Genomic DNA, 17,341 nt, shown 5'->3' with positions numbered 1-17,341 from the left:
CTTTAAGCTAACTATATATATATTATTTAATACTAACTCTTCTCTTAGATTTGGCATTAATCAGACTGTGAATATTTTTGTTTCTTGAATGTTTTAAAGAATATTATCAGTGTTGTTGTGAAGTGATTTATTTCTTGTTGTTATATTGTTTAGCTTAAATATTCTGGTTATGTCTCTGTGTCTCTGTGTCTCTCTGTCTCTGTGTGTGTACCTGTCTCTGTGTCTCTCTGTCTCTGTGTCTCTCTGTCTCTCTGTCTCTCTGTCTCTCTGTCTCTGTGTCTCTGTGTCTCTCTGTCTCTGTGTCTCTGTGTCTCTGTTTCTCTGTCTCTGTGTCTCTCTGTCTCTCTGTCTCTGTGTCTCTGTGTCTCTGTGTCTCTGTGTGTGTACCTGTCTCTGTGTCTCTGTGTCTCTGTGTCTCTGTCTCTGTGTCTCTGTGTCTCTCTGTCTCTGTGTGTGTACCTGTCTCTGTGTCTCTGTGTCTCTGTGTCTCTCTGTCTCTCTGTCTCTGTGTCTCTGTGTCTCTGTGTCTCTCTGTCTCTCTGTCTCTCTGTCTCTCTGTCTCTCTGTCTCTGTGTCTCTGTGTCTCTCTGTCTCTGTGTGTGTACCTGTCTCTGTGTCTCTCTGTCTCTCTGTCTCTGTGTGTGTACCTGTCTCTGTGTCTCTCTGTCTCTCTGTCTCTCTGTCTCTCTGTCTCTCTGTCTTCCTGGTGTTGGCAGAGGAGCTCCATGACTTGTCTTGTAGCTCGAATGTCCCTGATTATGACACAAACTTTGTAGAATATATATATATATATATATATATATATATATATATATATATATATATATATATATATATATATATATATATATATATAGATATATATATATATATATAATATATATTTTTTTCACCTCAGTTGAAAGTTTGTTTTCACCTCATCCAAAACTGTTGTAACATATCACCTGACCCAAATGCAGGTATAAAAAATCGAAGATGTTTAAGCTCTATTCAGTTATAGTTGTGTGTGTGTGTAAACTAAAGTCTTTGAAAATGTAATAAGTTTTACGAAACGCGCTCAAGTGTCGCGTCAGACTAGAAATATAAATGCATTTTGGAGAATTGATTTTTCATTTACCATCAACAGTGAAAAGAAACATAAGAAAGATCGAGAAAATTCGTGTTAGAATAATTAATCTTACTTTTTCGGTCATATTTAATAATATATGTCTATCTTGAGGTTATCTTGAGATGATTTCGGGGCTTTTTAGTGTCCCCGCGGCCCGGTCCTCGACCAGGCCTCCACCCCCAGGAAGCAGCCCGTGACAGCTGACTAACACCCAGGTACCTATTTTACTGCTAGGTAACAGGGGCATAGGGCGAAAGAAACTCTGCCCATTGTTTCTCGCCGGCGCCTGGGATCGAACCCAGGACCACAGGATCACAAGTCCAGCGTGCTGTCCGCTCGGCCGACCGGCTCCCTATATATCTACAGGAAACAAGCAGTCTACAGGAAAGACTGCTACCAAAATATACTAATATATACATACATATACTTTCTCCTGCCCCATTGTTAGTTGTATAAATATAAACAGTTGTACATTAATATTAAGTAAAAGTTTATTAAATTAATGGGAGATGCAGTATAATTTGATGCCTCTTTTTTTAGTGTCATGGGGTCCCCCCCCCATTCTATCCCAAATCTTTATCCTAGTCCCTAATGAGATGAGGGACGAAGCAGGGACCATGGGATAGAGGAGAAGGGCAAGTAGAAGAGAACGGAAGGACAAAACTAGCTCTATATCTATAAATCATTCAGAATGTTTATAACTGCATCTATGTATGTACATTTCCTAAATAAAATATTATTATTATAAGTGGCACTGCTGAAATCTTTATATATTAACTATACACTTATTTGTAAGCTTTTAAGGGTTGATAGATGTTAATCTTCTTGTATGAAGAGCTGTTCACTTGAGACAGTTAAGCAAGTCCCAGCTGTGTCTGGGTACAAGTGACAGGATGAACAACCCAGCGGGTTTTCTTCCAATTGGGGAGTGTTGTACATGCTGCTATGGTGGTGTGTCCACTCACAAGATGAGTGGCGCTGCCCAATAAACTCGCCCCTCCTTGAGGTTACCTTGAAGTGCTTCCGGGGCTTAGTGTCCCCGCGGCCCGGTCGTCGACCAGGCCTCCTGGTTGCTGGACTGATCAGCCAGGCTGTTAGACGCGGCTGCTCGCAGCCTGACGTATGAGTCACAGCCTGGTTGATCAGGTATCCTTTGGAGGTGCTTATCCAGTTCTCTCTTGAACACTGTGAGGGGACGGCCAGTTATGCCCCTTATGTGTAGTGGAAGCGTGTTGAACAGTCTCGGGCTTCTGATGTTGATAGAGTTCTCTCTCAGAGTACCTGTTGCACCTCTGCTTTTCAACGGGGGTATTCTGCACATCCTGCCATGTCTTCTGGCCTCATGTGATGTTATTTCTGTTTGCAGGTTTGGGACCTCGGGGCAAAATTTAAAAATTTAAATTTATTTGCAGTGCAGGAGCTTGACAGATCACACTAGGCCAATAGCTCGTGTTAATAATGAGTATGATACACGCGTATGTGTGAGAGGCTGTGCCTTGGGTCATCTGGTGGTGTCTGCCTGACTCGGCAAGCAATTCAGTTGTGCAAGTCAAGTGTTTTCACTGCGTGTGGAACAAGTTGATGTCGATTCAGCTCGGAGAGTTACTGCCCTGTGGTTGGTAACAAGGCGAGTGGGGATTCATGGGAGGTCGGTGCTTAAAAAGAGGTCCCAGCAGAGCTCAAAAGTTTCACCAGAGCTCACTTTTTTTTATTGTCAGTTCTTTTGAGGCTTTATTAGAATTGCGTCCCTTCAACTCTTGATTCGTAGTGTTCTATATCCCTGATTCACAGTGTTCTGCCTTCATGATTCTCAGTGTTCTATCTCCCTGTTTCTCAGTGTTCTATCTCCCTGATTCTCAGTGTTGTATCTCCCTGATTCTCAGTGTTGTATCTCCCTGATTCTTAGTGTTCTATTTCCATGATTCTCAGTGTTCTATCTCCCTGATTCTCAGTGTTCTATCTCCCTGATTCTCAGTGTTCTATCTCCCTGATTCTCAGTGTTCTGCCTCTCTGATTCTCAGTGTTCTATCTCCCTGATTCTCAGTGTTCTATCTCCCTGATTCTCAGTGTTCTATCTCCCTGATTCTCAGTGTTCTGCCTCTCTGATTCTCAGTATTCTGCCTCTCTGATTCTCAGTGTTCTGCCTCTCTGATTCTCAGTGTTCTATCTCCATGATTATCAGTGTTCAATCTCCCTGATTCTCAGTGTTCTATCTCCCTGATTCTCAGTGTTCTATCTCCCTGATTCTCAGTGTTCTATCTCCCTGATTCTCAGTGTTCTATCTCCCTGATTATCAGTGTTCTATCTCCCTGATTATCAGTGTTCTATCTCCCTGATTCTCAGTGTTCTATCTCCCTGATTCTCAGTGTTCTATCTCCCTGATTCTCAGTGTTCTATCTCCCTGATTCTCAGTGTTCTATCTCCCTGATTCTCAGTGTTCTATCTCCCTGATTCTCAGTGTTCTATCTCCCTGATTCTCAGTGTTCTATCTCCCTGATTCTCAGTGTTCTATCTCCCTGATTCTCAATGTTCTATCTCCCTGATTCTCAGTGTTCTATCTCCCTGATTCACAGTGATCTATCTCCCTGATTCTCAGTGTTCTATCTCCCTGATTCTCAATGTTCTATCTCCCTGATTCTCAGTGTTCTGTCTCCCTGATTCTCAGTGTTCTATCTCTCTGATTCTCAGTGTTCTACCCCCCTGATTCTCAGTGTTCTACCCCCCTGATTCTCAGTGTTCTATCTCCCTGATTCTCAGTGTTCTATCTCCCTGATTCTCAGTGTTCTATCTCTCTGATTCTCAGTGTTCTACCCCCCTGATTCTCAGTGTTCTATCTCCCTGATTCACAGTGTTCTACCCCCTGATTCTCAGTGTTCTATCTCCCTGATTCTCAGTGTTCTGCCTCTCTGATTCTCAGTGTTCTATCTCCCTGATTCTCAGTGTTGCAGCTTCTCTTTTCTCTGGGAAGCTGCGTGATAGTCTCTACTTCAGACTATATTCAGAATATATACTTCAGACGCTGATTGGTGCGGTGGTCACGGTACTGTGTACGTTTAGGGGTGATCCTGGACGGCATGGGTTCGAATCCTGGCCGGGTCAATTAGATTTTTTAGTGATCTATGGCTTGCGTGTTCCTGCAGCTTTCTCACAATTGTATTTCTCTTAGGCTTGGCCCAGTAGATTTTATATGATGTGAGGAGTGTGAGGTATGTTGTTGTTATAGATTCAGCTACTCAGAACACGTTCCAAGTAGCACGGGCTATGGTGAGCCCGTAGTGAACTTACGTGGCACAGGAGCGGGGCAAGTAGCACGGGCTATGGTGAGCCCGTAGTGGACTTACCTGGCACAGGAGCGGGGCGAGTAGCACGGGCTATGGTGAGCCCGTAGTGGACTTACCTGGCACAGGAGCGGGGCAAGTAGCACGGGCTACGGTGAGCCCGTAGTGAACTTACGTGGCACAGGAGCGGGGCAAGTAGCACGGGCTATGGTGAGCCCGTAGTGGACTTACCTGGCACAGGAGCGGGGCGAGTAGCACGGGCTATGGTGAGCCCGTAGTGGACTTACCTGGCACAGGAGCGGGGCAAGTAGCACGGGCTACGGTGAGCCCGTAGTGAACTTACGTGGCACAGGAGCGGGGCAAGTAGCACGGGCTATGGTGAGCCCGTAGTGGACTTACCTGGCACAGGAGCGGTGCTGTGTGTAGTGTGAGGTAATACAGAGCTTCCATAACTGTAGTCAAGTGTTCGCGGCGCACTTTCTCTGTGAACTTTTATACTTGGTGTGGTGTAATTCTTGGAATGGTGATCTTGGTTAATGTTATAACCGAAGCACAGTCTCCGTGGTGCAGTGGTAAGACACTCGCCTGGCGTTCCGCGAGCGCTTTGTCATGGGTTCGTATCCTGGCCGGGGAGGATTTACTGGGCGCAATTCCTTAACTGTAGCCTCTGTTTAACTCAACAGTAAAATGTGTACTTGGTTGTAACAACGATTCTTCGCGGCGGGGATCGTATTCCAGGGACCTGCCCGAAACGCTACGCGTACTAGTGGCTCTACAAGAATGTAACAACTCTTGTATATATCTCAAAAAAAAACGTTTGTAGAGGTTTCGTTTGATGTTAAGTTGTAGCAACGTTTGGAGAGTTATCTTGCCTTAATGGGCGTAATTCTCTCAGCTCTGAGTCACTACTGTTTGTCAATCTTAAAAAAAAGGCAAATTTTTTTAGTTCTTTTCAAATGCGAGTTAAAAAATATTCACAAAACGAAACAAAATGTACTTTTATATGTACTCTCTTGGATATACAGAACTTCAAAATAAGGGAATTCTGATGTTGATATCAGTGCTTGTTACATTCAAGCAGGAAATTCTGATGTTGATATCAGTGCTTGTTACATTCAAGCAGGAAATTCTGATGTTGATATCAGTGCTTGTTACATTCAAGCAGGAAATTCTGATGTTGATATCAGTGCTTGTAACATTCAAGCAGGAAATTCTGATGTTGATATCAGTGCTTGTAACATTCAAGCAGGAAATTCTGATGTTGATTTCAGTGCTTGTAACATTCAAGCAGGAAATTCTGATGTTGATATCAGTGCTTGTAACATTCAAGCAGGAAATTCTGATGTTGATATCAGTGCTTGTAACATTCAAGCAGGAAATTCTGATGTTGATATCAGTGCTTGTAACATTCAAGCAGGAAATTCTGATGTTGATATCAGTGCTTGTAACATTCAAGCAGGAAATTCTGATGTTGATATCAGTGCTTGTAACATTCAAGCAGGAAATTCTGATGTTGATATCAGTGCTTGTAACATTCAAGCAGGAAATTCTGATGTTGATATCAGTGCTTGTAACATTCAAGCAGGAAATTCTGATGTTGATATCAGTGCTTGTAACATTCAAGCAGGAAATCATGATGTTGATTTCAGTGCTTGTAACATTCAAGCAGGAAATTCTGATGTTGATATCAGTGCTTGTAATATTCAAGCAGGAAATTCTGATGTTGATATCAGTGCTTGTAATATTCAAGAAGGAAATTCTGATGTTGATATCAGTGCTTGTAACATTCAAGCAGGAAATTCTGATGTTGATATCAGTGCTTGTAACATTCAAGCAGGAAATTCTGATGTTGATATGAGTGCTTGTTGCAAGCATTCTAGCAACTCAGAGACTACATGTGGGCGAATACAGAAAAATACAAAAAGGAATTTTAACCTAAATATTTTTATTAATTTTCTGTGTATTATGGTGTCCTGTGCTTCATATGTTTTTCTAATTAAGTGCTTTTAAAGTATAACAGAAGTATAGCTAATATCTTAACATTTTTCACACCTGAGGAAAACTCTCAATATACAAACATACAGAAGTGATGTACATCTGTGTATTTATATATTTATTAATGTATTTATATACATTATTATTTACATTACACTTTGATAAATATCGGGTTTAATTGAATCCATTCATATATGTTCATTATACATCTTTTCTCTTGAATTTAACATTTTTGTTTCATTTATTTCTTGGGATTTTATATATTTATTTAGTCCCTCGTTATTTTAAATATGTATATATATTCTCCTGTTATCTTAAATATGTGTTTATTGCATAATTATTTTAATATTTGTCCTTCCTGTTTTCTTCCAGCAGGAGGATGGGGGGAGGAACGACCCCTTCGGATGGACGAGCCCCCCTCGGGGGCAACGACCCCCTCGGAAGGTCAGATTTTAATTTCTATTGTGCGGAGGAGGGAGAGAGGGTGTTGGATAGTGTGTTGAGAGAGCATGGGAACTATCCTCCTTCCTGGCGCGATGGATAGTAACAGGCTCTTCGTTTTGGTGTTTTCAATTCAGCTACTGGCAACAAAAAGTTGCAAGTAGCACGGGCTATGGCGAGCCCGTGGTGGACTTACCTGGCACAGGAGCGGGGCTGTATCTAGTAGTAATAGGCGTTTGGAAGCTAGCTAAAGCTTGTTCTTTTCTTTTTTTTTGCAAGAATTGGTAACTTGGGAGTTTTTGTAAGATTTTTTTTTACGGAAATTTCAGAACATTTGGATATGGATATATATATATATATATATATATATATATATATATATATATATATATATATATATATATATATATATATATATATATATATATATCCAGCTGGAGGAACTCGACAACCTATGATAACCATCTTTGTAACCCATATGTAACTCCTTTTTTGTAACAAAGTTCAAATAAAGTAAATATATATGTGTACATACAAAAGAATGGGGGTGGTAGGAGAAGATAATATTAGTGTTCAGTGAGAAACCACAAGGTCTCCTCTGAATACTTTTTATTTTCTTCTCCGAGGCTATGGGTCCCCACATTGGCACCAGAGGTGGTACCCTCACAAACTTTATATATATATATATATATATATATATATATATATATATATATATATATATATATATATATATATATATATATATATATATATATATGACAGTGTCAGACAACGGAGGAAGAATTGAAACAGGAATTTCCTTAAGTACTTTCGTGTATTAATACATCTTCTGAAGATGTATTAATACATCTTCAGAAGATGTATTAATACATCTTTCAGAAGATGTATTAATACATCTTTCAGAAGATGTATTAATACATCTTCATCTACATTTTTCATCACGTGTTAATTTTCATAATTACATTAATCATGAATAATAATACAAAAAGCATTATTTTTGTGCTTACTGTACTCACCTAGTTGTACTCACTTAGTTATACTTGCGGGGAAGGGGGATGGGGGTTGAGCTTCGGCTCTTTGGTCCCGCCTCTCAACTGTCAATCAACCGATGTACAGATTCCTGAACTGTGTGATTGAACTGATGGCAGACATACCTGTTGACATGTGTACCCCATCAATGACCATGTTGAGATGTCTACCCCATCAATGGCCATGTTGGGATGTGTACCCCATCAATGGTCATGTTGACATGTGTACCCCATCAATGGCCAGGTTGAGATGTGTACCCCATCAATGGCCAGGTTGGGATGTGTACCCCATCAATGGCCATGTTGGGATGTGTACCCCATCAATGGCCAGGTTGAGATGTGTACCCCATCAATGGCCATGTTGAGATGTGTACCCCATCAATGGTCATGTTGAGATGTGTACCCCATCAATGGCCAGGGCAAGTGTTCACACTTCAAGTGTGGACAATCACCTACTTGAACTCACCTTCGGGCTAGTTGTTGCCATCTAGATGTGTTCACCTAGTTGTACTCAGGGAGCCGGTCGGCCGAGCGGACAGCACGCTGGACTTGTGATCGTGTGGTCCTGGGTTCGATCCCAGGCGCCGGCGAGAAACAATGGGCAGAGTTTCTTTTCACTCTATGCCTCTGTTACCTAGCAGTAAAATAGGTACCTGGGTGTCAGTCAGCTGTCACGGGCTGCTTCCTGGGGGTGGAGGCCTGGTCGAGGACCGGGCCGCGGGGACACTAAAAAGCCCCGAAATCATCTCAAGATAACCTCAAGATAACCTCAAGATAACCTACTCGGGATTGAGAATCTGCTCTCGTATGTCCCGCTTTTCGACAATAATTAGTTCAACGCAGTTATTCAATTCCTTCGTTTTCTTTATGTTATTTACATTTGAAAGTGCTTAACGAATTGGGTTTTGAGAATGTCCTCATCTACTCCGTTCTACATATTTACGTCTCTCACTGTAAATTCTTTCTCACATCCATGTGACTCATTTGTGTTACCCATTTCCAGTTATTCAGTCTCGTTCTACTGTTCATTTTACCTGATGCATCTGTTCACCTAGCATTAAATGGGTACATGGGGGTTAGCTGCATCCTGGGGATGTGTATTTGTGTGTTTTAGAGAGAAATAACGTCGAAAGAGTCAGTACATTATAGAACCAATGGGTAGAGAGGCGGGGTCCAGGAGCTAACAGCTCGATCCTGCAGCCACAAATAGTAAGGACATATTCCCAGGATGCAGCCCACCGCAGCTGTCTAACTCCCAGGTACCTGTTTACTGCACACACACACACACACACACACACACACAGGAAGCAGCTCCGTAACCGCTGACTAACTCCCAGGTACCTATTTACTGCTAGGTAACAGGGGCATCAGGGTGAAAGAAACTGCCCATTTTTTATTAGCGCCACTCATCCTGTGAGTGGACACACCGCCATAGTGACAGTATTGGGCAGCGCCACTCATCCTGTGAGTGGACACACCACCATAGTGACAGTATTGGGCAGCGCCACTCATCCTGTGAGTGGACACACCGCCATAGTGACAGTATTGGGCAGCGCCGCTCATCCTGTGAGTGGACACACCGCCATAGTGACAGTATTGGGCAGCGCCACTCATCCTGTGAGTGGACACACCGCCATAGTGACAGTATTGGGCAGCGCCACTCATCCTGTGAGTGGACACACCGCCATAGTGACAGTATTGGGCAGCGCCACTCATCCTGTGAGTGGACACACCGCCATAGTGACAGTATTGGGCAGCGCCACTCATCCTGTGAGTGGACACACCGCCATAGTGACAGTATTGGGCAGCGCCACTCATCCTGTGAGTGGACACACCACCATAGTGACAGTATTGGGCAGCGCCACTCATCCTGTGAGTGGACACACCGCCATAGTGACAGTATTGGGCAGCGCCAATCATCCTGTGAGTGGACACACCGCCATAGTGACAGTATTGGGCAGCGCCACTCATCCTGTGAGTGGACACACCGCCATAGTGACAGTATTGGGCAGCGCCACTCATCCTGTGAGTGGACACACCGCCATAGTGACAGTATTGGGCAGCGCCACTCATCCTGTGAGTGGACACACCGCCATAGTGACAGTATTGGGCAGCGCCACTCATCCTGTGAGTGGACACACCACCATAGTGACAGTATTGGGCAGCGCCACTCATCCTGTGAGTGGACACACCGCCATAGTGACAGTATTGGGCAGCGCCGCTCATCCTGTGAGTGGACACACCGCCATAGTGACAGTATTGGGCAGCGCCACTCATCCTGTGAGTGGACACACCGCCATAGTGACAGTATTGGGCAGCGCCACTCATCCTGTGAGTGGACACACCGCCATAGTGACAGTATTGGGCAGCGCCACTCATCCTGTGAGTGGACACACCGCCATAGTGACAGTATTGGGCAGCGCCACTCATCCTGTGAGTGGACACACCGCCATAGTGACAGTATTGGGCAGCGCCACTCATCCTGTGAGTGGACACACCACCATAGTGACAGTATTGGGCAGCGCCACTCATCCTGTGAGTGGACACACCGCCATAGTGACAGTATTGGGCAGCGCCACTCATCCTGTGAGTGGACACACCGCCATAGTGACAGTATTGGGCAGCGCCGCTCATCCTGTGAGTGGACACACCGCCATAGTGACAGTATTGGGCAGCGCCACTCATCCTGTGAGTGGACACACCGCCATAGTGACAGTATTGGGCAGCGCCACTCATCCTGTGAGTGGACACACCGCCATAGTGACAGTATTGGGCAGCGCCGCTCATCCTGTGAGTGGACACACCGCCATAGTGACAGTATTGGGCAGCGCCACTCATCCTGTGAGTGGACACACCGCCATAGTGACAGTATTGGGCAGCGCCACTCATCCTGTGAGTGAACACACCGCCATAGTGACAGTATTGGGCAGCGCCACTCATCCTGTGGGTGGACACACCGCCATAGTGACAGTATTGGGCATCGCCACTCATCCTGTGGGTGGACACACCGCCATAGTGACAGTATTGGGCAGCGCCACTCATCCTGTGAGTGAACACACCGCCATAGCAGCATGTACAACACTCCCCAATTGGAAGAAAACCCGCTGGGTTGTTCATCACTTGTACCCAGACACAGCTGGGACTGGCTTAACTGTCTCAAGTGAACAGCTCCTCAAACAAGAAGATTAATATGTCACTAGTTTACTCTCACGCTAAATGAACACTTTCCAACACCTCTGTGGCTCATCTGAGTCTCCCTGTGTTTCATTTATTTTATTAATCGTTTCGTCTTTTATTAATATAATAGAGTATATATTCACGTAACTAGATGTGGTGGGGCACGTAACTAGCTGTGGTGGGGCACGTAACTAGCTGTGGTGGGGCACGTAACTAGCTGTGGTGAGAGCACGTAACTAGCTCTTTTGGGGCACGTAACTGGCTCTTTTGGGGCACGTAACTGACTCTTTTGGGGCACGTAACTGGCTCTTTTGGGGCACGTAACTAGCTGTGCTGGGGGCACGTAACTAGCTGTGCTGGGGGCACGTAACTAGCTGTGATGAGGCACGTAACTAGCTGTGATGGGAGCACGTAACTTGCGGAGGCTGAGGGCGCCCTGACCTTGGTGTATGGGTACTCGACTACCTCGAACGAGAGTACAAAGAATTCCTTGTCCTGTAGTGTTGAGACAACACGAGTCAGCGTAACCCAGACGCCCAGCACGTCGCCCCTTCGTCTACGTCCTAGTGACCATGAGTGACCGTGAGGGACCGTGAGGGACCGTGAGGGACCATGCTGGGCTATGGTGGCGAAGCGTTTTGTACTTACCTATGTGAGTACCTTCGGGATCGAACCCATTTTTTAATGCAAATGAAGTATGAAAAGTTCGGCCTTGTCGCTACGGTGTTTGAGACCGTTACGCCCGTTACTCAAGACGGTACAGTGAACGCAGCTACGGTTCACAGTGAAAGCAGCCAGGGTTCACAGTGAAAGCAGCCAGGGTTCATAGTGAAAGCAGCCAGGGTTCACAGTGAAAGCAGCCAGGGTTCACAGTGAAAGCAGCCAGGGTTCACAGTGAAAGCAGCCAGGGTTCACAGTGAAAGCAGCCAGGGTTCACAGTGAAAGCAGCCAGGGTTCACAGTGAAAGCAGCCAGGGTTCACAGTGAAATCAGCCAGGGTTCACAGTGAAATCAGCCAGGGTTCACAGTGAAAGCAGCCAGGGTTCACAGTGAAAGCAGCCAGGGTTCACAGTGAAAGCAGCCAGTGTTCACAGTGAAAGCAGCCAGGGTTCACAGTGAAAGCAGCCAGGGTTCACAGTGAACGCGGCCAAGGTTCAAAGGGCTGTGTCTTTATCATGGGGTTGTTTTTTAATTCCATGCTCATGAAATGTAAGAAACTATTGTTTTTGAGTCGTAAACAATGGTATTCTAAAGAGGTCCAATGGGTTTGGTATTTTGTAAAAAAAATTAAAAAAAAAATAAAAAAATCACGAAATTTTAATTTTTGCCAAAAGAGAAATGACAAAAACAGGAATTGTTACATAATGTAGGAATATTTTAGGCATCCGAAGGATTCATACAGCATATTTTTATATGAAATAGATGTAATTGATAAGAATTATGGGTCTTAAAATGATTTTCTATATGAATCAAGTGCCAATTTTCTTGATAAAGGGCAAGCAAACCTAGCATTTTCCAGTGCCTTATTTATTTATTTATTTATTTATTTATTTATTTATTTATATACAAGAAGGTACATTGGGTTTGTGAGGATACATAGATATCCAATTATTTCGATATCCAATATAAGTCAGATTATTCAGCTGGTGGGCATTTGGGAAGGTTTGGTATTTTCTTAAGGTGAGGCTTGACAGTGGGGCTCTTCACTATTGGAACTAAGCATTGAAGGGGAGCCGGTGGCTGAGCGGACAGAACACTGCACGCGTGATCATGTGGTCCCGGGTTCGATACCGGGCGCCGGCGAGAAACAATGGGCAGAGTTTCTTTCACCCTATGCCCCTCTTACCTAGCAGTAAAATAGGTACCTGGGTGTTAGTCAGCTGTCACGGGCTGTTTCCTGGGGGTGGAGGCCTGGTCGAGGACCGGGCCGCGGGGACACTAAAAGCCCCGAAATCATCTCAAGATAACCATGCTAATATATTCCAACCTAACCTAACCTGACCTGACCTAACATAACCTGAACTAACGTAACGTAATCAGAATCAGCTTAAGTTAGTGTGGTTTATAATATCTATTTAGATACATTTTACCTGTGTCTGTTCAATGAGGCTTCACTTCGTCGAACTGCGGAAAATTTCACCTAATGTGCGTCTAAGATATTGTCAAAGTTTTAACACTGTAATATTCATATAAACATATTTTAAAGTCAATCATACTTATATTCTTATTAGAGAACTAGGTGAAGAAGTTAACAGGTGACGGCCACACAGAAAGGCAGCTCTGCTCTGAGCAGAGATGTGGCAGAGCAGAGCTCCTGATCTAGGTGAGCAGAAAGGCTGCTCACCTAGTAGGTGCATTTAAATAGAATAGTTCACACACAGAGGCCGGAATCATGTCTGTACCTGAGGTGCGACTCTCATAGTACACCACCCCTTACGTCTACTCGGAACAAGTTCCAAGTAGCACGGGCTATGGTGAGCCCGCAGTAATATATCACCGGGAAGAATTAAAGTAACATAGACACCACCTTATTCCTATACTTTATCACCTCACTTCCTACTTTCCATTTCCAATTAGTACCTATTTATATATAATCCCAATACTCTTCATTTAATAAAAAAATTGTTTAGATGCAATAAGACAGTATCATGTCACTTTATTTTGCTTCAAATCATAGAAACCTCATTTTTGTTAATCAGGGTAAAAGATTCACTTAATCGCCACAACATACCTTAATCATCTTCTAACTTTGTCCAAACCTAGTTAGCTTTTAAACTGTCCAAATTGAATGTTTACTAAATCATATTGTATCAATTTCAGTTTTAAAACATGTACACCCAAACTCAATGAGTCATACCAACTCACCCATACCTGACCTAACCAACTTACTGAGGTCAATTGAAGCCAACATTACTAATATATGAGGCTATGAGGCCCACATTACTAATATATGAGGTTATGAGGCCCCACATTACTAATCTACGAGGCTATGAGGCCCACATTACTAATATATGAGGTTATGAGGCCCCACATTACTAATATATGAGGTTATGAGGCCCCACATTACTAATATATGAGGTTATGAGGCCCCACATTACTAATATATGAGGTTATGAGGCCCCACATTACTAATATATGAGGTTATGAGGCCCCACATTACTAATCTATGAGGCAATAAAGGGATTACGTAAACATACAAAAAAAAGTAAGACCTTTACAACGCAGACATTCTCCAGCTAAACAGAGGCTGCGTCACCAGCATCCTCATCCCCTGACTCATCTGAGAAAGAGAGAGAGTTGAATCAACCAGCATCCTCATCCCCTGACTCATCTAAGAGAGAGAGAGTGAATCAGCCAGCCTCACCATCGTCACGTGAGTCATGTTATCATCAACCTTATCACCTTCAGCCAACAGTTGGGGAGGAGAGTTGAGTCGTGAGTCATTATCGTACCTGGTACACAGCCCAGGCCAAGAGGTCGTACGTACACAGTCACGATGCACGTCCAGAAGTCGAACACAGTATAGGTAAAGAGGTCGTACACAGCCTAATCTTACACCGCCGGATGACACACGATGGTGCTGTGTGAACGACATCCAAGGCTACGTAGAAACTGTCTTGACACGTATGCATGTGTCACGTTGCTTGACACCTTTCTGTAAAAAGATACACATGTGTATGTGGTGTCCGTAGATGTACACACATGTATATGTGTATAATTCCGCACTCAGATTTGTGTCCATAGTAATACACCTATGTATATGTGACGGTAGAGGTACACATATATATGTGTCTATAGAAGTATGCATGTGTATATGTATCCGTAGAGATACACATGTGTATACATGCCCGTAGGGATACCAGCAGTGAATTGAACGGATGTTAAAAGAATGTGGACTTGTCTTTTTGCCAGCCAGAGGCTTAGGACCCGCGCAGGAATATCCCTGCAAAAAAAAAAAAAAAAAAAAAAAGAGAGACCCTGATTTGGGACCTTAGTGGGGAGTGAAGTAGGTGGGTGACCGACCTGTGACCCTAACAGGGGGTCTTAAGACAGACACGTGGGGTGCTGACCTTGTGACCTCTGATAAGTCATCACTGTGTCAAAATTGATGTACATGTGAGCTTTATATTGTATAGTATTTAATAAAGAACAAAGAAAGTTATTAATTTGTAGATTGTTAGGCTACTGCAAACGCCCATTGAGGTAGCCTAGCAATCTGTAATTTTAATTTTTAATTTTTTTTTTTTAATTTTGCCCCGAGGGGCGAGTTTTTAATTTTAATGTTATTTTTTTCTTTATAAAGTCAGTTTGCTCAAACTTTTATTCGGACACTACTTCGTGTTAGTTAATTAATAGTCTTTGCTGAAGAGTTGATTGACTGTTGCAAGAGCAACACTGATTCAGTGTGTTACTAATTTCAGTGTGATTCACTGTGTTATTAATTTAAAGCAATTAAATATTGGTTATTACATTCATTAATCAAGTGTCCCAGTGTCCCTGGTATCCCTAGTTCCCATTCCCCATCCCATCCCATATATATATATATATATATATATATATATATATATATATATATATATATATATATATATATATATATATATATATATATATATATATATATAATTCTCAGTAAACCCATTTTTCATAACCATCATCGAGCATGAGCTGTAAACCCTGTATTTTTTATTGTTGTATCCGGAGGCGGCTAGTTTATTGTGCACCCCATACTCATCCTGTGAGCGGTAGCGCAAAAAAGCATTACAGAGGGCACAAAAGGTCTTTATCAGACCTCATATTAGATTATTACACAAACAATTTTATCTATCCTTCACACCTTATAGTTACATGTCAGCTAGTTACAGAGAATGTTCTATTTCAAGAGCTATATATTTAAAGTAAGTCGTTATACATTAATGGTAGGTCTTATCGGTAATACATAATAGTTTGACCAATGGAGATATCACAGAGTCATAGGGAAGCTGCTGTTTATTATTAGTCTTCACAATATACTACAGTACTTGTTTCTTAATCTCATATCTCGTTTATCTACTGGAAGCGAAATATGGATACAGCGCAAGGATTTCAGGTATTTTATCCTTGGTAATAAGATAGGTTGCCATATCATACAGCGTGAGCTTAGATTTATCTCTATAGTGTTCGAGTGTGTGTCCCTGTCTTTGTCCACACACTTTACACTTTACTTCATCTAGATCCCTATACAAGCCGAACTGCCAGAAATACTTGTAGCCAAGTCTTATACGAGCTGTAACAACATCTGTTAGTCTACTGACTTTGTTACTTGCCCCATACACATGTTTTACTTCACACATTTCATTGTGATGAACAATGGACCTGCTAGTTCCAGTTTGCACTGTTCTACTTTCTTCAAATTCATCCAGGAGTTCTCGTCTAATGACACGTTTAAGGGACCTATTTGATAACTCAAGATTCCGTTCAATACTGTCTTTATTTACTGCAACCTTAGCAAGGGCGTCAACTTTATCATGTTCCTGCAGGCCAATGTGAGAAGGAATCCACAACATTTTTATATTTACCCTCTTGCTAAGTATTCTTATATATCTACGTCTAGCTTCCAAGACAAGCACGTTTTTACCTGATTGCAAACTGTTTATTGCTCGTAGTGAGGAAAAGGAGTCGGAAATAATTAAGCTGTCTACTTCAGTGTTGTCAATAATTTCGAGTGCTACCAGTATCGCTACCAACTCGGCTTGCATTGTGGATGCCCAGTTACTAATTCTTATATTCCTTTGAATTGTGCTGCCCCGTATCACTTGATCCTGATCCTCGCAAGAACTCCAGTATGCCCTAATATCCACCAGACAAGGGATAAATAAACACAAGTCTCTGATCAACACACACATATTCCATAACTGTATAAACCCAAGAAGAGTGTCAGAGAGTGTCTGATCTCGTTTTCGTCGGCTTGTTGTTCTATCACTGGTCGGTTGTCTCTCCTCTCCTCCCCTGCCATTTTCTCTGAACTCCGCCGTGTTGTAAGGGGGTACTGAAGTAGCTAAAGTCACAAGTAAAGACAACATTTTCCAAGCCACGAGACGCAGCGTAATCAACTCACACCCTCGGGGCAAAATTTTAATTATTTAAGGCTTCCTGGCCGATACGTAAATCTAGGTAAATAAAAAGGTAATTGGACCTGTATGCAGTTATTAGGTTAAGTCGATCAATGGAGCGTAGAAGATTATATATATCATCTTGTTAAGGTTCTCTCACTGACCTCTGTGATTACTTTTAATTTTCCGTTATTATTGTGCTTAATACAACATAGTGTAA

At 42.8% G+C, this 17,341-nt stretch overlaps 1 long non-coding RNA gene across 1 annotated transcript in view; it reads left to right on the top strand.

The window, feature by feature from the left end:
* LOC138370885 (uncharacterized) overlaps positions 1–17,341 on the top strand; it is a 223,086-nt gene that overhangs the window by 159,719 nt on the left and 46,026 nt on the right. Inside the window, exon 2 of the long non-coding RNA XR_011230256.1 lies at positions 6,754–6,825. This is a non-coding gene — a long non-coding RNA (uncharacterized lncRNA). The remainder of the gene's footprint in view (positions 1–6,753; positions 6,826–17,341) is intronic.

Source organism: Procambarus clarkii, chromosome 33 (assembly GCF_040958095.1).
Source record: "Procambarus clarkii isolate CNS0578487 chromosome 33, FALCON_Pclarkii_2.0, whole genome shotgun sequence".
Classification (NCBI taxonomy): Eukaryota; Metazoa; Arthropoda; class Malacostraca; order Decapoda; family Cambaridae; genus Procambarus; species Procambarus clarkii.
The sequence above is the reverse complement of the archived record's forward strand: the minus strand, read 5'-3'. Positions and strand labels throughout refer to the sequence as shown.